Raw genomic sequence first — 22150 nt, 5'->3', positions numbered from 1 at the left:
TGCTGAATAATCTGTACCACCTTGTATTTAGCTGTGACACTCTGAGCACCTTTCCCACACCTGAAGAGGAGCTCTGTGTAATCTTGAAAGCTTGTCTCTTTCACCAACGGAAGTTGATCCAATGAAAGATATTACCTTAACAATCTTGGCTTTCTGATATCCTGGGACAAACACATCTATAACAAAACTACAAATATCAAACTGTAGGGCAGATGAGGGAGGCCTGAAAATAAGAAAAAGATGAGAAGACACTTAGGATAGCAATAGCTTTTAAAAAAACTGTCTGTATGAACTTGACATATTAGGGCTGCCACTGGCTCAGTGTATCATTAGACATATCACAACCTCTTTATAGAGTTTAGCCATCTGTCCAATGGGGACATTTAAGGGATGTTTCACTGCAAATTCACTATAATGTTCATATAGCACTTTGAGATCCTGTGATGAGGATTCTGTCTGTGGACATACATTTCCCTAGATTTAGTTTGGAGTCCTTACACTCCTCAAAATTGCAGTATGCATGGATTCCTCAATTCCGAGGGCCTACTCCTAATTCAGATCAGTGTTGTAATGCATTGTAAAAGCATAATAATGAATATCTGCTGTTACTAAACTGGGTTAACAGATCTTAATAACAAATTTGACACAGATAACATTAATTTCTCTCCTTTTTCCTGGACAGGGATAACTTCTTCAGCTATCTACAGGAGAATCCTCAGTACTTGTTGGTCCAAATAGTCATAGACTGAATAATTTTGGGGGCCTCATTTTTGGATACCTCAAAATTAGAAACATCTGCAATTAATGGCATATTTCCCTTTTTTCCTGCCATATGAAAGTAAGAAAACAGACTTTTTAAAAAATTCATTAAATTCCAGTTTACCTTTGTAAAAATACTTATATGAATTCCCTGGGGAGTTTGAAAAGAACAAGACTCTTTCAGAAAGCACACTTTTTAAATACCATTGCCCTGAATAGAGCTCTAAAAGTTTTTTTTTTCTAGAGTGAATATGGGCCTTTTGCTCCTTGTTACAGTTAAGGAAGAGACTTCCCTGATCATCCTCAGGCTAGAGTGATTAGAATACAAAGCCCTTTCTGATTTTTTTTACTCTGTTAAACACCCACTGGTTTCAATGTAACTAAAACCTTTTTCCTTTAAAAAATTAAATAATAACTAAAAAAATTATTAAATAACAAATACAAAAATAGTTATGCCATCAGAGAATTTGTGCCAGAATATTTTAAACCCTATAGCAACTTTAAAGGTGACATCTGATGATACTTCTTAATCTTCTAATTCTTGTTTGCCTCGAAATTTGGGAGGGATGAAAGAGTCTAAGAATAAGAAACAAAATGAGTTGAGAGGGACAATAACTACCCTTAATAAGAAACCTAATATAGTAAAGGATATTTTCCTGTTAAAAACTGCATTAAAGAACTACTTGAGCTTTGACAAGAGAAATCCAGAACCATTTTTCAATGCTGTAGGTTCTAAGGTGAGTGTTTCATCTTCAGACTGTTCAAGAGTTGGTTTAAAAGTTTCTCAATGTTTACAAGGCCTCAAGCAACTGTTAGCTGAGTTAAACGTAATAGCCTTTAAAGCCATTCACTGTACCTTAAATCTTTCACACTGTACATTGTGAATGATTTTTGTGGTCACCTTGTTTCAATGAGACCACTAGGGAAAAACTGATTTAAAGAATACTCTGTGGAGTGTTCCCATAGATCATGACTGTGTTTAAAAAAAAAAAAAAATCTTCATTTTCAGAAACAAGAAAAATGTCATAAGAGAGACTTCTGGCTTGTGTCACTAAATCCAAGAATATTTCCTGTGCTCTTTCAGTGCTTCTTGCTATTCACTTTCTGAAGACTTCCTTTTTGGAAAGAGAATATTCGCAGATTCATTTCTGTTGGGGAAACTTGACATCTAGAGAAGGTTCTGCCAATTTTTACTTTCAGAAATGTCGTGACTCAGAGGCATTCTCTTCAGAGAGTTCTTGCTCCTTATCATGTTTTCTGATAGTACTCATTCCTATCAGGTGTTGCCTTGTTTGGCCTGAGTGGTTAGCCAATATTCAGGATCTTGCACATTTATTTCTATTAAGTAGATTTCTGCCTCTATGACCCACAGTCTGCAAATCCAAATGCCTAGTACCTCTGTTTGCAGCCAATGAAATTCCTGTTCATATGCCTTGGTTAGTTCTATTCAGGCCTCACTATGGGGGTTTATTGTCTTAGGTGGCAGCTTCCATTTTTTCCAGCTATCTCACAACACACAAGGGCCAATTTACTTCTTTAATTGCTTAGCACAATCATTGACTTTAACAAGGTCTGTGATGGCCTTTGGATCAAAGACTTATTTGGTAGCACCCATCACTCCCTTCTTGTACATAACAAAAGAGTTGGGTAGATATAATAATTTATATATTTTAAAAATTTCCAAAATAATGGTGGATTATGAAGGCTACTTGAATCATGGTATGATCTTCAAATAATTGTGGCTGAGCTGAGGACAAGATGTGGAAAATCAAGGAAGAGTTATGGACCTTTATTAATAGTGGTAATTTGGAAAAGCCAGAGTCGACCTATTTGTTTAAAGAAAAATTCGCTGGAACAATATAAAAACTCAAGTATTATGTTACATCTGCTAATTGTTTTGATAACCAGATGTTTTGCTGCAACTATATTACATTCATTAAAAAAAATGAGTTACCAGTACAACATAAAATTCAGAAGAAAGAAAGAAAATTCTTTCTACACCATTGTAGAAATTGAGTCCAGTCACTTTAGCCTTTTACATTTTACAAACAATGAATGTTAGTGTAATACACCGCACTACAGTGATCTCCTTCATCGGCTGTCTTTGCTTTGTGAAGACTTGTCCGTGTGAGACATTGCACACTTGGCATCCACAGAGTTAGGCAAGATTGATAGTGATTGCTTTGCTGTCTCTACCTCTGGAAAACCCTTCAGAACTGCAGGTGAATTCCAAAACTCTCCAAGATCATTTAATTCATATTTACTTGCAAAAAATGTGTTGGGGGCAAGCTGTGCTTTAGCTTCATGGTCAAACATAGGAATTGCCACCAGAGAATTCCGATAACGTATTCACTTGTTTCACATCAAATACCCAAACTGCTTTCATAAATAATAGTCTGGGCTGTGTGAACCTTGGTCCTCGTCAAACTGGTCTAGCAACACTCCCCTCAGTCTTGCAGTAGAATTCCTTCAGTTTGTCTGCTGTTTTCTTGAACAGTCCTTGTAAAAACATATTTTGCTCTGCATCCTCGCTGTGCTTTTCTTTGTGCGTTTCTCTGCCCAGTGTGTCAAATCCATTACAGTGTTGTACGATTGATGGATTGAAACAGAACACATCTTAAAAGATTTAATGGTTTTCATCAATGGTTTGGCATTCCAAGCAATGAACTCCTCTGTCAAGTGGCAGGTTCATGTAATTTAAAAGCAAGATCAGTCTATCCATTATTGAGTATCAGGTGAAATCTCCATTTCACTTTCAATGAACTCACATTAGTCACTTACATGCTCAGCCTGGTAAAGAACTACTTCAAATCATGAATTCCATCTTGTCATTATTGGTTCTGGACACAGAGGCACTTGGTCAGGATTGAGCTGCTGTTTTTTTCTGCAAAGAAAGCCTTGAAACACAGTTTGCGAACTGGTCAGTGTTTAAACATTTTCTTCATTGCAGCAGTGAATTTATTGACTTTAGAAAAATGAACCTGACACTTCTCACAATATGCACATTGCAAGTTACATGCACCAAATTAGGAACTAGCCCCTGTAGAACCTGATCATATGCTCAACTATAGTATATTGCATTGTCTGTCACTGTCCTGGGTAGCTTATGAAGGTCTATCTCAAAATTGATCAGGTACTTCATGACTGCTTGTCACATAGTTGAATAATTTACCAGATTAAGATCAGGACTGTCCAAAAGAAATGATTGTAGCTTTTCTGAGCCACTTATTTGGGGTACAGCAATGATATGCAGTACATAATTATCATTATCATCTATTGATTCATCAAACACAATGCATACAGAATCAGCTACCTTCATACACTCTTTCAGTTCCTTTCTGTGTACTTCAAACACTTTGAGTAAGTAATCTTGGTGAAGTTTGTTAGCAGAAGAAAGAGCACCTTTGTCTGGAATTTGTCTACACCCTTAACACTGGGTTATCCGGTTTCTCCATTGGTATATTTGCACTTGAGAATGCCTCACCAACTTCAAAATATGCCACATTTTGAGTGTCACAACTCTTGGCACTGCAATTAAACATAGATATGACATTGTGTAACATTTTGCTTTTGATGTCAGATCTGTCTCTGTTTTGCATTTGGCATGACAATGCCTATCCAAATTTAAATGAACATTAATACTCAACTTATGTGTGTGGTCTAACTTGAAATTGCAGGTTGTACAAAACTACTTTCCACTGTCAGCATGCAGTTGCTTGGGATACTGTTTTACATGATCTAAAGCACTGATATTTTATGCAGTTTTTGAGTCTTTAGCAGGGTTCCCTATTTGCTTAAACTCATGGAAGTATTGTACTGTATGTAAACAACTGTTTGGCTGCTAGCAACTGTGACAGGGTCAGGCCAGATGGCTATAGGAGAGTAATAGAAGGCAGATATATTAGCCCCAGGCTAAGTAGATCCCTTTTCCCTGGGTAAGGTAACAGGGAAGGTTTGAGAACAATCAGGAACCTTCTGGAGACAATTAAGACAGGCAGGCTAATCAGGGCACCTGGGTTTAAAAAGGAGCTCATTTAAGTTTGGGGTGCGTGTGAGGAGCTGGGAGCAAGAGGCGCTAGGAGCTGAGAGTGAGAACGTGGACTGTTGGAGGACTGAGGTGTACAAGCATTATCAGACACCAGGAGGAAGGTCCTATGGTGAGGATGAAGAAGGTGTTGGGAGGAGGCCATGGGGAAGTAGCCCAGGGAGTTGTAGCTGTCGCACAGCTGTTCCAGGAGGCACTCTAGACAGCTGCATTCCACAGGGCCCTGGGCTGGAACCTGGAGTAGAGGGCGGGCCCGGGTTTCCCCCAAATCCTCCCAACTCCTGGTTAGACACAGGAGGAGTTGAACTCCTGGACTGTGGGTTCAGAAAAACGGCCAAGCTGAGGGCTGCCGTGAAGCTCCAAGGCGAGCAAATCCACCAATAAGTGCAAGACCCACCAAGGTAGAGCAGGAACTTTGTCACACAACATATAAGTATAGTGAGATTGGATGAATTCATTCAAGTTTGAATGCACGTGACAAATTGAAGAAATATTGCCAAAGCTACCGTAGTTAAGCAGGGAAGTACTAATGGGGCGGGGGGAGTGTTTGTTGCAAACCTCAAAATGTATGCAAAATTGTGAAGTGTGCAAAGCAAGCTAATTAAAATCAAAATTGCAGTGGAAGTCTAATATTGTGGCGTCTGGAATTTCCACAATATCATGAATGAAATAGGGCCTTATGGATTATGCTTTTTGAGAACGGAATATTTCAGGGGAGGCAATACCATCCAGTACATAGGGCACTGAATTAGAAGTCAGGAAACCTAAATTCTATTCCCCTACTCTGCCACTGACTTGTGTGATCTCGGGGAAGTCACTTATCTCTCTCAACTTCATTTTCCCTCTCTGTAAAATAGGGATAATGATGCTTGCCTGTTTTTATATGGTGTTGTGAGATCTATTGTTTAAGTGCTTAGTATTTTTGTTATTGGAAGAGATTTTCCCCTGAACGGTTAGCAAATTGTTGGAGCTCCTCTGAAAAAGTTTTCATAACTTTGAGAAAAAAGTTCACTCTAAGAAAACTCTGTTCATTGGGTTAAACTATTCTATTTTGTTGAAAATTATAGTAAAGAGTAAGAAATTGCAAGGAATTGCATTCTTACTAATAACACTGAATAATTATATATAATAACCATTTTACACCACACTGACTGACACCTCTGATAAATACAAATAGCGTCAGCACAGAATTCCAATTTAACAAATAGAACTTAATAAATCAGTATTCAGGGTGATTCATTTTTATTTTTCTATTAACTTCACAATCCTAGATCAGGACCTTTTGTAAAATAATTCTTTGTCAGCACTTCATTTATAATTTGATATATTTTTTTGCCACCTATGAACTGTCCTGGGATTTCTTATTAACTGATTTAATTTGGTTCATAGATACAGTGCAAGAGCCTTGGCATCTGCAGGTGATTCTTCACCAGTGACTAATGCTGTCACAGGGATGTATATCTGTCAAGGTTCCTCCCCCACTCTGAACTCTAGGGTACAGATGTGGGGACCTGCATGAAAAACCTCCTAAGCTTATCTTTACCAGCTTAGGTCAAAACTTCCCCAAGGTACAAAATATTCCACCCATTGTCCTTGGACTGGCCGCTACCACCACCAAACTAATACTGGTTACTGGGGAAGAGCTGTTTGGACGCGTCCTTCCCCCCAAAATACTTCCCAAAACCTTGCACCTCACTTCCTGGACAAGGTTTGGTAAAAAGCCTCACCAATTTGCCTAGGTGACTACAGACCCAGACCCTTGGATCTTAAGAACAATGAACAATCCTCCCAACACTTGCACCCCCCCTTTCCTGGGAAATGTTGGATAAAAAGCCTCACCAATTTGCATAGGTGACCACAGACCCAAACCCTTGGATCTGAGAACAATGAAAAAGCATTCAGTTTTTTACAAGAAGACTTTTAATAAAAAAATAGAAGTAAATAGAAATAAAGAAATCCCCCCTGTAAAATCAGGATGGTAGATATCTTACAGGGTAATTAGATTCAAAAACATAGAGAACCCCTCTAGGCAAAACCTTAAGTTACAAAAAAGATACACAGACAGAAATAGTTATTCTATTCAGCACAATTCTTTTCTCAGCCATTTAAAGAAATCATAATCTAACACATACCTAGCTAGATTACTTACTAAAAGTTCTAAGACTCCATTCCTGGTCTATCCCCGGCAAAGACCCAGCATACAGACAGACATAGACCCTTTGTTTCTCTCCCTCCTCCCAGCTTTTGAAAGTATCTTGTCTCCTCATTGGTCATTTTGGTCAGGTGCCAGCGAGGTTACCTTTAGCTTCTTAACCCTTTACAGGTGAGAGGAGCTTTCCCCTGGCCAGGAGGGATTTCAAAGGGGTTTACCCTTCCCTTTATATTTATGACAATATCATTAAAATATAACAGACATTATTTGGTGTGATGGTGATCTCCGGCAATTAAGGGAATTTTCAGAAGCTTTAATCACAATATTAAATGGGCAAATTTATGATTGAAAACTCTGTAACAGAGACTTTCCTCAGGAAATCAACATATGTCCTCTAAAACATGGCAGAGAATTGATCATCTGAAAACATTTAGCCAAGCCCATAAAAATGCTTGATATTTTAAATATAAGCATAGACTGCCTGCTACTTATTATTTACTACTGATTTGTATGCAACATAAAATAATATTTTGAATTCATATTTGTATAGATAGTTTAAAAGAAAGCTGCACCTGTATAGCTCAGATACAGTGAATTGAAAGAATACTTGGGGAAAGCACTTCTTGTCCCATTGTCTAGAAAAGGGATGTTCACAATTAAAATAAGCATTGCTGGATGTATTGGTGAAATGAGAGTTCAGGCCTGATTCTTCTTCAACTGAAATTAAAGCGAGAAAAATCCCATTGACTTCATTGGAATCAGAACTGGGCTCAGTACTTTAGTCCCAGCAGCATAGGCGACCAGGGTTGGAAATTTTAAACTATTTTCCACTCATTGTACTAATAATCTATCAATCAGAAAATGAATATTATATCAACAACCTTTGTTACTTTACACGGTATACACTGTCTCTTTGTTTTGGTTGTTATACCATGATCAGAGTAAGATTTAAACTGGGTTACAATATCTGAAACTCATTGAGGCGGCATTCTGGCATTCACAGAATGTATTCCTCAGGTGTACAGGAGTCTGTCCAGGCAGAATCAGTTGCCGGTCTGGGACCTTCACTTCCTATTGCTGGTATCCCAAATAATGGCATTTCTTAGCTTTGATGCCAGTCTTCAGCAACAGGTTCAAAAACAACTAAATAAAACCTTTATTTTTCATAACATTTCATGTTCGAAGCAGGATGAGTGATTAAAATGTTATCTGTGGAATATTTGATTTGAAAAATATAATGAAATTCATTGAACAAATTATTCAGTGAATATATTCATCCACCTCTATAAAATGGGTGACTAATGAAAATAATGCATTCACTGAGTGATTTATTTGAAAAGAATGTTAAAATTAACTGAGAAAAAAAATAATTTGACCAGCTCTACTTGTGATTTCTTAAATCAAAGTATGCAGCAAAGTATGTTGTTAGTATTCAGAGTAATATAGTATAGAAGGTTAAAATACTCTTGAAAAATTTGATAAGAGGAGGTAGAAAGAGAATTCTCTTTTGCGTGTCACTCAACTTTGTAATATGTATTTGAATGTTGAATACTAGTGTGATGAGGCCTATATAAGAACTCAGAGTACTAGAAAATATTTTCGAATGGTATTTTATGGAAGAAAGATAGACATTATGACTGATAATTTCTTTTGTTTTTCCTTGGACGATTTCTTCTTGAGGAAATGACAACTTCTGTGAATATGCAAACATTATACCTGACTATGCATGGGGTATTGCTCAGTTATTCTTGTTGGTACTATTTGGTGAGTGCTGTGACCAATGAATACATAGCATTTGGAATCTACCATAACTGTTTTCTAAGCATGACATCTTCACATTGCCATCTGTCTTAAAATGTACTTATCTCCAGCGGAGTCTACCTTGTCCATGGTAGACCCATACACATATCCATGACAGAGTGACAGTCAGATTGTATTTCTAGTTAAAAAGAGTTATCAGGTTATTGGCTTTATTTTAAGAGGCCAGTTAAGTCAGTGAAGCTGTGGGTGATCAGATTATCTGAAAATCACTGAATTCTGCAGTTTATGAGATGGTAATAGGTTGGGCAAATGAGCTAACACAAAAAAATCAGTCCAACATGCTTTTAGTGGGTTTTCTTAATCTATACTCATGTGCTTTCTGTGACAGATATGGCAGTTTCCTCCAATATCTTTAGGAGATCTTACAGCATTAAGTGTATGCATCATTGTGGGCAAAGGACTATATGTAATTAAATGGGAGAGGGTGACCCCAGCCCTTCAGGAACTCAGACCAGTGAGGGATGATTAGGCAAATTAACTCAGGTTGTAATACCTCCAAAGACTGACCACTTCCTGGAAAGGCTTGCCTATATTAGTTGAAACTGGATTCTTCAATGGCTAACACAAAAAGAAAGGACTTTTGGACAAATAGCCCGTGTTTAAACTGACTCAGGGTCTTCTTTCCAATCAGGCAAATAGGCAGGATCTTCTGTCCAAAGGGAGGGCCCCAATCCTTAGGGAAGAGTTGGAAGGACTGATGTTGACCAGAGCTCTAGTGCAGGTTGGGGGAGGTGATCTCTGGTAAGCTTATTAACACATATGCATGTTCTTTCATTGTTGTAATATGTTTTCTTTGTAATGCTTTTACCTTCAGAATACATGTGCTTGCTTAGGAAAAGCTCTGTGGTAAGTTAACTGTGGGCAACTATGCTGTTTATAACGTCTGGGGAAGGAAGGCAAAGCAGACCTACTGAGGCACTTTGACTTGCTGGGGAATTCACAGCATATACAGGGGACTGTGCAGTATTTGAAATACCCCGGTCAGGAGAGGGAGGGTCATGAGTCTCCACCCCAGAGAAGCGATGTCTGTGGAGCCGAAAGCCTAAGTTGATTTCCTTGATGGACCATAGAGGGGGAACACAGGTGTGGTTGCCCTGAACTGTGACAGTTCCATATCCTGGTTCAGCTTTGGTCTGGAAATAGAATTATCAGAAGCAGGAAACGTGAGATCTCACATGAAGTGATGATCCTGTGATGTTGCTAGACAAAGAGGTCAGCTAAACACAGATCAATGCCTTATCAGTACCCTAACTTTTATATGGATAATGACTAAATCTCCAAACCTCTTGGGGTTCTTTTATTACTGATGATGATCTTTCACATTCAGTCTTTCAGCAGTATATGATAAAGACAATATGCATTTCCTGCTATTCATTGTAAAGAACATTGGCTGATGTCATGTTGCTAGTAGAACTATGTGGTACGTTATGTTAATAATAATCATGACATTTTTTGTTACATCTGAAAGTGATTTGGAATGGTAGGTACATATTACCATGGTCTGACAATAGTGAGGCCATGGTTAAGGCTGCTTCAGAATTTTCTGTTTTACAGGATCTGTACCTCAGTGTCTCACCATTTTCTCCCAGAGCCTGTTTTTGTTTTTGTAAACAAGCCCTGGGGAGTTTGAACCAAATTTCAGCTGCTAATATGTGTGTGGAATGATCTCCAATATGTATTTTGTGATTTTTTTCAACAAAATTTGGGAAAACTGGAAAAGCCTGATTTCCCTCCTCCCCCCCATGCACATTTTGCTGCTCCCCACTGCTGCCTGAGCAGCAACGTTGTGACATCAGAGATAATCAGCCACTCAGCACTCCCTCCCTCCTATTCATTTGCATTCTTGGGGAGAGCCACTATTGCCCTAGTTGTCATGGCAACAGCTGCCTGATAACTAATTTACCTCAGATGACTAGGACCTTATTACAAATAAGGGTCCCAGGAAGAGCTGCAGTGAAATCAGACCGGGTTTGGATCAGCTCTGGCTGTGCTCCTTTGGATTTGTCCTGGGGTAAGTTACACTGTTTCTTTTCAGACTGCTGTCTTCTTCAAACAGGGTTACATGAAAATATGACACACAATTCCAGCTCACTTTTATGTATATAGTTTATCTGCTTCTTACAGACTGGGGCTATATCTTTCTGAATAGTTATCTTTAAGGAGAGTGGGTAATCCTCTAATCAGTTTTCTGTTAAACAATTAAATAAAAATGTCACTTAGAAGTTGTAATAAAATTGAGGTGGCAATAAAAATGTTTTGATTAAATACAATTTAATTTAATTACTTCAAATATATTGGTCAACATGTCAATGAATTGTGAAATATGGAGCTGTCACAAAGATAACAATGGCAATAAAAGGCACATTGAAGACAATAAAAGTGTAAGTGCTTAATCATTTAATAACACACAGGAAAGATTTTATTTCTACTAAACACCTAAGGAAATTCATAAACAAAAAACTTCATCTAGTATTAGATGAACATGGCTGACATGAATAAACTAAACCATTAAAAATATTTTGGGACCCCCCCCCCCTAAAATATTTAAAAAGGGGAAATAGAAAGTTAAGAACTAAAAGGTTGTAAAGTCAAGTACTCTCAAGTTAGAAATGTCAGAATGAACATTGTCCATGCATCCTTAATTCAGATGCCTTGTATGTATCCATTATGATACAGCCTTTAATTACACGCAGAAGTGTAAAAATTTGGTGCAAGTGTAAGTGAATACCCAGCATCACATAAGAACTCAGTGGCAGAGGCAGCGATAGAATCCAAATCTCCTGGTCTTAGCCATAGCCACAAGACCATTCTTTATCTTCTTGAAAGTCCCCTGGCTCATTCAGTACAAATCATCCAACTCGTGCAAAAAATGAGGCAGGACTACAACAGACATTTAATACACATCCCTGATTCATTCCCAGAATTCATCTGATTGAACCAGAGGTCCTGTGCGTACATGAAATTTTTTTAAAAAATGGAATTGAAGTATTAAAGACTGTGTGTCATAATGCATACACACAAGGGGGCCGAATTAAGATTGCAGGAGCAACATTCATTCTGGCCTTTCCAAAGTTGAGCATGCTTGACTCTGCATAATCCTTAAATTTGTATTTCCTAATTTTTTATGGTTTAGTTTATTCATGAGAGCAACTATAACTTATGTTAAACTAATATTTTTGTTTGTGAATATAATACTGTAGAATGAATTAGCAGTACTTTTAAAGGTTTTAGCTATCAATTTTTTTATTTAGGTGAAAGGGAAATTTGAATGATTTCCCTTCCCTTTTCCACATCTGATAAATTTTAAATTAGGAATATTCTCTGCTGTACAAAATGTAATGGGACAAATGCTGAGCAGGGGTAAGTGGGTGTCAACTCCTCTGGAATTAATAGAGACAAGGAGAATTTTTAAACATGCAGGCCAGAATGAAACACATTTTTTAAAAATATTTTCTATTAAAAGGAATTTTACAGATTAAAGTCCCAGTCCTACAAACGTTTAGGCATGTGCTTAACTTCAAGCATATGAGTAATCTCGTTGCCTTTAAGCCTATGTACATTTTTGCAGCATCAGGACCAATGTCCTCAAGGATATTGTCTCACTGGAGGAAAACCAGGACATCAGAGAAATTAGTTTAAGTATAGCTAGATCACAGAAACCTTTCCATCTATGCATTTTATTCTGCTGAGCTCCAGAAATATGTCAGTAAAAAACAAGTACACCCAACATGTCCAGTCAAGGATTTGTTTTAAGCAGAAACTATAGCTTGCAGTACTCTGTTACATTTTAATTTTGTTTTCAAACTACAAAAAGAAGGCTTTGTTTGCACTCGGAAGAGCACCTGTGGAATCCTCAAACATTTACAGGCTTGTCTTTAAAAGCTCATCGTTGTGGTTAAGATTTAATCTATCAAAGTGGTATAAATAATGCAGACATAGCCTTAGGTGCCACTTCTTCCCAAAGCAGGTAGAAAAATAACTAGGGTAAGTACTTCTCTTTCATGATATGGTACAGGTATAACATTGACAGGGTTCAATACTATCCTTGAGTTATAATCCGATAACTACTTATTATGGATTATTAATAATGTGCTAAATACACAAGTGGAAAGCACTGGGCTTCTGCCAAAGATGAAGACACATATAATAAAGATCAAATAGTATCTTATTAAAACAGAAATAGTCACAAATAAGCTTCTATGTGTTTTCCTTTTTAAATACTAGAAAAAAAAGTCAGAGGCTGGAAGGGATAATCAGTAGATTTATGCCCCACATTTGACCTACTTTTAAATTATAGTGATTGTTTGATAAATGTCTTCTGGAATCTAAATATCTTTAAACTACAAGAAAGCCATCTTTGTTTGTGAAGCTCTTTAAAAGAAAAAAAGGCCTGATTTTTCAAGCCAGTAATTACATATACAAAAATGTTCATACAGCTGAACACCTGACTGAAGCCTGTTCAGACACTGAACATGATTTTCGTATCCTGGTCCCCATTGTCTTTCTACTCACAGCAGGGCTCAATAACTTTATCTCTCAACCATGCTGCATGTCCTCCCTCACTTTGTGGTTCCTCAGTTCTCGGCCCAGTCTCCAAAGTACTTCCCTGGACCTGGGACAAGGCTGAATTTCAGTTCCTTTTCCTCTGGCATGTGGCTCCAGTGTTTCCAACTCGTGTGACTTTTTTCAGGAGGCTCACAGTATTTAATATTTTGCTTAAAGCTTCAGTCCTTGGAACCATATTATTGAGAATCAAAACCTTCATTTTAAAGCAAAGGAAGTCTCCAGCCCTCATGTGGTAGGAAAAAGCTTGAAAATATGAATACCTAACAGCTCAAAAACTAGAAGGCCAATTCAAAGTTGTCGTTTGGCTTGAAAAAATCATGATGTTTCAAGCCAATCTCATGACTGGGGGGAGGTGGGTCTTACAATTTTTGAACATTGGGGGTTGGTGGTATTTTAGAGGGCCTGGTGGCTCCTGGCTCAGGTCCTAGGAGTGGCTGTTCTTGGGGGAAGTGGTGAAGGAGGAGGCAGCTTTTCCCTCTGTTGGTAGCTCCTACCAGCTCACAGCAGACCACTCAGGAGGTCACTGCAAACCTCAACTACAGGAAGCAGTACCCTAGCACCAGGGAGAAGCAGAGACCAGGTACTGGGAATTAATGGAGGGGAAAGAGGGTATTGTGCTGTAAGGTTCTTGGAGGAGGAAAACTGTGTTTGCCTTACTGCCCTTTTCCTGCTCACTCCCAGTGCAAACCCATTTATGGAATTTTTTTTTTACCAGTCGTGGCTCTGAGTCCCACAGCACCTATATCTCCCTCCTCTCCTGTTAGTTTTCTGCTGCCTGGTGCCCCCCCCCCAATTTTGTAATGATGTCTGTCTTCCTGTTCCCTTTTTTTCCTTTTTCCTCTCCTTCAATCATTAGAAACTTGACTCCTATCATCCCCTTCCACCCTCATGTTTTTCTCCCCAAAACTGCCACCCAATGTATATGTCATAAAGGGAAGGGTAATCACCTTTAAAATCCCTCCTGGCCAGAGGAAAAATCCTTTCACCTGTAAAGGGTTAAGAAGCTAAAGGTAACCTCGCTGGCACCTGACCAAAATGACCAAATGAGGAGACAAGATACTTTCAAAAGCTGGGAGGAGGGAGGAAAAACAAAGGGTCTATGTCTGTCTGTGTGATGCTTTTGCCGGGGACAGAACAGGAATGGAGTCTTAGAACTTAGTAAGTAATCTAGCTAGGTATATGTTCGATTATGATTTCTTTAAATGGCTGAGAAAATAGCTGTGCTGAATAGAATGAATATTCCTGTCTGTATGTCTTTTTTGTAACTTAAGGTTTTGCCTAGACGGATTCTCTATGTTTTTAATCTGGTTACCCTGTAAGGTATTTACCATCCTGATTTTACAAAGGTGATTCTTTTTACTGTTTCTTCTACTAAAATGTTTCTTTTTCAAGAACTGAATGCTTTTCTCATTGTTCTAAGATCAAAGGGTTTGGGTCTGTGGTCCCTATGCAAATTGGTGAGGATTTTTACCAAACCTTCCCCAGGAAGTGGGGTGCAAGGGTTGGGAGGATTTGGGGGGGAAAGACGTTTCCAAATGCTTTCCTACTAAAATAAACCCAGATAAACGTTTGGTGGTGGCAGTGGAAGTCCAAGGGCAAAGGGTAAAATAGTTTGTACCTTGGGAAAGTTTTAACCTAAGCTGGTAAAAGTAAGCTTAGGAGGTTTTCATGCAGGTCCCCACATTTGTACTCTAGAGTTCAGAGTGGGGAAGGAACCTTGACAGTATGTGTGTCTATTTGTCTCTCATGTCATCCCCCATTTGCACTGGTCTCTCTTCCGCCTCTACCCCTTTCCATTTATGCGCCTCTCTCTCTCTCTGTTTCTTTTCTTTGTTTGTCTTTGTTTCTCCCTTTCTCCTCTTTTAACTCTTTCCCTCCCATGCCCACTGTTATCCTGCCTATTGCATGAGCCTGTGTCATCTTCATTCCCTGTGTTAAGCCAGGTGAAGGGGGCCAGTCCAATGGTGCTGTCAAGGTTCCATTCCCACTTTGAACTCTAGGGTACAGATGTGGGGACCTGCATGAAAGACCCCCTAAGCTTATTCTTACCAGCTTAGGTTAAAAGTTGCCACCACCAAAGTGTTACACAAAAAATAGGGGAAGCGTCCCCTTGGAAACGTCTCCCCTCCAAAATATCCCCCACGCACTACACTCCCTTTCCTGTGGAAGGCTTGATAAAAATCCTCACCAATTTGCATAGGTGAACACAGACCCAAACCCTTGAATCTTAAGAACAAGGAAAAAGCAATCAGGTTCTTAAAAGAGAATTTTAATTAAAGAAAAAGTAAAAGAATCAGCTCTGTAAAATCAGGATGGTAAATACCTTACAGGGTAATCAGATTCAAAACATAGAGAATCCCTCTAGGCAAAACCTTAAGTTACAAAAAGACACAAAACCAGGAATATACATCCCATTCAGCACAACTTATTTTATCAGCCATTTAAACAAAACAGAATCTAACGCATATCTAACTAGATAGCTTACTAACTCTTTACAGGAGTTCTGACCTGCATTCCTGCTCTGGTCCCGGCAAAAGCATCACACAGACAGAGAGGACCCTTTGTTTCCCCTCTCCCCCCAGCTTTGAAAGCATCTTGTCTCCTCATTGGTCATTTTGGTCAAGTGCCAGCGAGGTTATCTTAGCTTCTTAACCCTTTACTGGTGAAAGGGTTTTTCCTCTGGCCAGGAGGGATTTAAAGGTGTTTACCCTTCCCTTTATATTTATGACAGATGCCATCTTTAATAGCAGCCAGGATCGAAGCAACAACAAGGATTTGGAGCTGAGATCTCACTGTTTTGGGTGGACCTCCTTCCACTGTTAGGCCCACGCATGCACTTTGGAGGCTGCAGAACTGGGATTCACATCCTTGATCTATTCTGTGGGTAAACCAATTATTTTTTGAGGGCTTTCAATCTGGTACCTTTCCTTAAGCATTAAATTCGCTTACAAAATAAATAGAAAAAAGACCCAGTTTTTATTGAACTCTAAAATGTAAGCTAGCCTACAGTTTGTGAGATAAAACATTCAATGAGGCAGCATTCACAAAATGTCAACGTTTTGTCCAAGAGGCCTTTTCAAAGCATAGCCCGGAAGTAAAACCACAGTTGTCCTGGTGTTTCTGCATCAGAGTGAGTCCTTGATACAATTCACAATTATATCCAAGTCATTTTCTGGTCTCTCTTTGGGACTTAATTGGAATAGCCCTTAAACAAATGACCCCAAACATTCTTTCACATATTTATTAAACAACTCTGCTTGTTATTTCTGAAACACGTTTTGAAAAATGCCCTTTGGCCAGTATGTTGGCATTTTATGAATGCTGACTAATACAATGAATGTGAATTTAATGATTTCAAACAGATTGTTCTCTATGTGGTGCCCTAAAACTCAGGAAGATTTTTTCCTATTAGAAGTTAATGCTCTGGGACCACCATAATTTATGGGAGCATCCTATATGGGCCTGATCCTGGAGTCCTGATCCAGGAAAAACTATATCTGAAGTACCTTTATTGGTTTTGTGTGTGTGTGTATGTGTGTATATATATATATATAATATGTATAATAAACAAGATCACTTTGCAATCTTGATGACCAAGGTTCGAGTGGCCATTTCTGTCTGTGGCAGCTCAAATCATCCTGAGGTGCTCAAATATCCATTTTTGGTATCTGTTTGCTAAATACAGCACTCAAATCCAGATGGGAGGCCCCCTATCTGTGATGCCAGGTTTCTAAACTGGACTCAGTAGGTTATTTTGGATTGCTGGGGATTTGAAAATGTTTTCTTTTAAAAAAAAGTGCCAACAGGCATTCTTGCTCTGTGGCAGAACAAACCAGCCAATCACCAAAGGGAGTAGAGACTAACTAACAAACACTGCATGTGGCTGAACTTCACTCTCAGAGAAGGCCAGCAAAAACCTGTGAATCACTTAAACCCTATTTGGATGACTTAAGGGGTGAATTTCAATTACAGTCCATTCTTTCATTTCTGGAGCCCTTAAGGGTTTGTTCTGCTAGTCAAAGCTCTTGTCAGTATAAGAGTGTAACATGGACACTTAGCTAAATATCTTAAATAACTGCAAGCCCAGACATAACAGGCACCTCCTCCTTCTTTACTTTATTATTATTTCAAGCTGACTAAGCCTTTGAACAGCCTTGCTGTCATTTATTTTATGCATCACTTGCCATGTTGTTGCATTTAGATTTGAGAAGCTGCTCTGATGATACAGACAGGATGGAGAGACTGCTCCAAAATACCTGTAAGAGAGGCTTCTGAGAGTCATCCTGTAAAACTGAATTGGTCTAACTGGATGTCAGCAGTGCCTGTGGATGTATATTCCCTAAACTGCTAAATTTTTCTAATCTGGGTCTCCCCATCGTTAGTGAAGATTTACAAAGGTGCTACTGCATATCAATGGTTTTTAAAGTTTGTAAATGCAACTACTTTGAAGCTTTTCTCCTTCTAAATCTCAAGTGATAATTTGCACACATAACTTGGGTTTTTAACCAAACTCAACAGTGTTCTAAGAGTAAATGGCTACATCTCCTGAAGTAACAATTTCCAAAACAATTCTTTTCAAGGCTACAGTATGAGTGGGACTAGTGAAATGCTGTGAAAAATCAGAAAGTGTGAAACTTAGCCAATGTACAGAACAGCATAAATGGCAAAGGTGCCACAAACGGTCTGTGTTTTTCTTTAACAGTTTTGAATTCATTCATAGAAAACTTTGGGCGAGAGCTTCAGCTGTGAGAGAGGAGAGGAAAGGTGGTTCTTCTGCTTTCCTGATTTTTTGCTGGTGGCCAAAATGACTGCTCTAAATTATGTTGTGTGCAGTAATCATCTTGGGACAACAGCACTGACCAAGGATCAGGTGGAGTGCTGTGTATGCTGCTAGCCTCACCTCTAGTATGCTCTTTCCTATACTACCTCTAGTATGCCACTTATGAGCTGAGGGGAGAGCAGAATGGCTGGCATAGAGCCAGCTCTGCACCACCCAAAAATTCTTCTCTGTCATAGAGAATCTGCCAATATCTCCATAGGACAGCTTTTTACATGCTTTTGGGGAGCTTTGGCACTGCCTTAGTAACACATCAGCAGGAGTTGGGGTCAGAATGTGGCCCCTTAAATGCAGTGGACATTGCACATAAACATTTTTATTCATAAATATAAACCCATTAGGTTTAATTCACCACTAGCCTAGGCAGATGCATCTCCATCAATATCACTGGGAGTTGTGCTCACTTGTGCTATCAGCAAATCTAGCCCTGTATGATGATGATGTATTCACTGGGCAAAATTCCGAGGTCGTGTAAATTAGCTGTAAAATGATTAGCAAATGGTGTAAGCAGCATAAACCTAATTTGGTTTCTGTGGGTGTCCAAAATAGTGTGATTTGGTTTTTGTTTTTGTTAGGATGTTGGATGGAGGCAGCGAGGTTACAAAACAGGGAACATGCTTGGCAGGCGGAAAAGGGCATATAAGGGGTCAAGTTCCTCTAAGCCTAATTAATGGTGATACAAGCAGGCAACTTTCTTAGCAGGAATATTTAAGATAAAACAACAGTCCCCAGTGCTGTAATTTATAGTCATTCCCAACAATACTCCCAGGAGTGAAACACAGTTCTGGAGTGAGTACAACTTCCACTGAATTAAATGGGAGTTTACATCTGCTTACTACAGGGCTGAACTCTAGCTCTAGTCAGGTGTTTTCACTTGTATCACTTATGGACTTTTCTATTCACATACCAGGTAAGCCTGATTCTGATCTCAGATTAGTTTATAGCAGTGGAGTTCCTCCTGATTCATACTGGCGAGAGATCAGAATCCAGCTATCTATGTTTATGGCCTGCCCTATAACTGTTGTGAATGGGAGCTTCACAGTGGCTGTTGATTTTGCAAGTCCCTTGAAGCTGGCTGTGTAGAGATGAAAAGCTCAATATCCCTGTTAATAATCGCCCCCCGCCAAGCCATATAGTACCCCAAATCTTTGCTAAAGGCTTATCTTTGGTTTCATGCACCAAGGGCTTTATTTTTCTTGAGAGAAAGTGCTAACTTCTGAATATTTCCCCCAAAGTATATTCAGTCTCAGGCAAAAAAATTAATTGACCTAAGAAATGTAATTTTACTACTGGAAAGTTAACATAAACTAGCTTTCCTAGGGAAAAAGTAGTTCAATTAAAACAAAAGACCTAGGTGGAACAGACTCTGCCAGCCCACCTCACATGCAGTTTTCTGACAAGTGTCAAATTAATAGAGGTATTAAGAATTTATATCACTTTGCACTTGTATAAACTCTAAACTATACCTGTGTGGAAAAGATAAATAGTGTCTGCAGATAGTTCTATATGACTTGTGAAATAAAAACTAATAGGATGGAAAATTACTATGAAGGAGAAAATGTGCTGAGATGTTGAATAATCAACAATTTTTACTTGAAGTTATCTAACAGTTGACTGACAACTAGGATAGATAGTGTTTATGATGCTGAAAAATATCTTTTTACACACCTGATTTAATAAAGTTTTTTTTAAAGTTGTGTAGCAACAGAAATAAAAAGAGGGACAAGCTTATATCTGCATATTTTGTGAATGCTGTTGCCCATGTCACAGCTATTTCTTATACTGTTCTTGTTTTTTCCGTCTAATTATTTATATTACAACAGGAGTGTACAGACTAAGTAAACAAGGGGTGGGATTTTTTTCAAAAGCATTTAGGAGCACATGTCCGATGGAAAGTGAGGGAGATTTGTAATCTGAAGCCACATAAGTGTTTTTGAAAATCCCACAAAGACAAATTTGGGAAGGGAAACAGAGGTGAAGTGACTTGCTCAGGGTCACACAGCAGGTCAGTGGCAGAACCAGGAACAGAAGTCAGGTCTCCTTACTCTCAGTCCAGTGCACCTAACTTCTGAAACATGCTGTCTTACTAAGGGAGTAAGTGGGTGGAGAGGAACTATGTTCTGGGCAGCAGAGCTGGCTGGATGTTCCAGGGGAGGTAAACGCTTTCCAGGGCAAGGCTCAAGATGGGACTATGGGAGTGTGGGCAACAAGGAAGTTAGGGGTAGTATTGACAAGGGTTAGCTGGGCTCAGGGGAGCTTACAAATGCTAGCAAAGAAAGATTAGGGTATAGGTAAGGGGAATATGCATATAGGACTCTTTGTTGTATTAACCCTTTTCTCTGCACCTTTGGGTGGGTGAATGAATAAATAATGCTTTGTTTTTAAGAGTCTGCCTGAGTTGCTTTAACCACCTCACTGGTCACAGATCCATGGAGTGAAAGGGTTTACAGGTGCCAAACACAGTTGGGCCTGTCATGTTAACTTGGTTGGAAACCACGGGAACTACAGCCCAGAGATCCAGTCTAAGATCTCTGGGCTGCAACCTCCCATTATGAGAATCAAGGAGTCAGTGCTGTCACCTAAGAGGTACATTCAAGAGGGACTACAAGGAATCTAAAGAACAGCTCCCCTCGTAACCATGCTAGGAGTGAATTGTGATTGAGTAATCACCTGTACTTTCTGTTATTCAGAGTTAAAGAATCGATCCAGCTTCCATTAAGATCAGAGGAAATGTAAGGCTTTATAGTCTTCATCCATACCATGAATAGAGACTACTCGGGGAAATACATTTAAATGTGTGTGTAAGTGTTTCTAGGGACAGGGTCTGTATGAGTAATTTAAGAGTAGAAAATCCAAGAATGTTGTAGTTATCAAATCAACCACAACCCTAAGCACTAGGGCCTAGAATTTCAAAAGTAATAAGAGGTTTTGAGTGCCTCTACTTTGAAATACCTTGTAGAGCCTGATTTTCAGAAAGAGCTGAGTTCTTTCTCTCTGAAAATCAGGCCCCTTAAGTGTCTCAGTGGGGACACCAAAAAATTGAGGCACCTCAAATGACTAGTCACTTCTGAAAATCTAGGCCCAAAAACCAAGGAAATTCAGAATTAAGATTAAATTTAAAAGAAATTCACCCCCATTTGAGTGTATTAAAATGAAAGTGCACCTGAAAAGCCTTACCTCTGTACTTGCAGTGGTTCTAGGCTTCAGTCCTTTAGAGCCATGTTATCTTTATTTGAAATACTGAAATAGCGACGTTTGATGAATGGAAAGGGGGGGGGGAAAGTCTGTAGGAGGAAAATAATTTCAAACTTCTAACAGTACTACTGTGTGAAGAATAACAATGACTTCACAATGACCTTTTAAAACAAAACTGTGTTGGTAAAATTTGAAAGATAGGAATTTTGCCTAAAAAGGAACATAAACTAATACATTTAGATTTTGATGTGCCTATTTGATGAAAAGATACAAGATTCCAATTTTTACTGATGCTGAGAATAACATGGGTGGCTTTACTGAAAAGTTTGAGAGATGGCTACTAGGCAAAAATTTTAACAAAACAATATCTTGTAATAAGAACCCATTGCGTTCATCATGCTCAACGAAACATAGAGAAGACAACTTAGAAAACTATCATTAGTACAGGACTGATTGGGTACAGAATTCATGGGTGGCTACCTACCGCACCACTGTCCCTGGGTATAGGATGACACAGATAATATCACTCCTTGAAGATGCTGCCAGGCTATCAGGAGAATTGTCAAAGGCAGTGATTTGGATGCACACTTGGAATAAGAGTGCTCAGTTTTGGATGTGGAATATTCAAAGCTGAGTTGGTGGTGTAGGAATTCTGAAAATGTTGCCCCTACTTTGGACTCCCAAAATACCCAGGTGCTGCAACTCCAATTGAGTGTTAAGCCATTGGGAGTTGCAAAAGGCACTTGGTTGTAGATAGTGGGACCAAGTGACTGTT

This window comes from Eretmochelys imbricata, chromosome 11 (assembly GCF_965152235.1).
Source record: "Eretmochelys imbricata isolate rEreImb1 chromosome 11, rEreImb1.hap1, whole genome shotgun sequence".
Classification (NCBI taxonomy): Eukaryota; Metazoa; Chordata; order Testudines; family Cheloniidae; genus Eretmochelys; species Eretmochelys imbricata.
Note: the sequence above shows the minus strand (reverse complement) of the source record.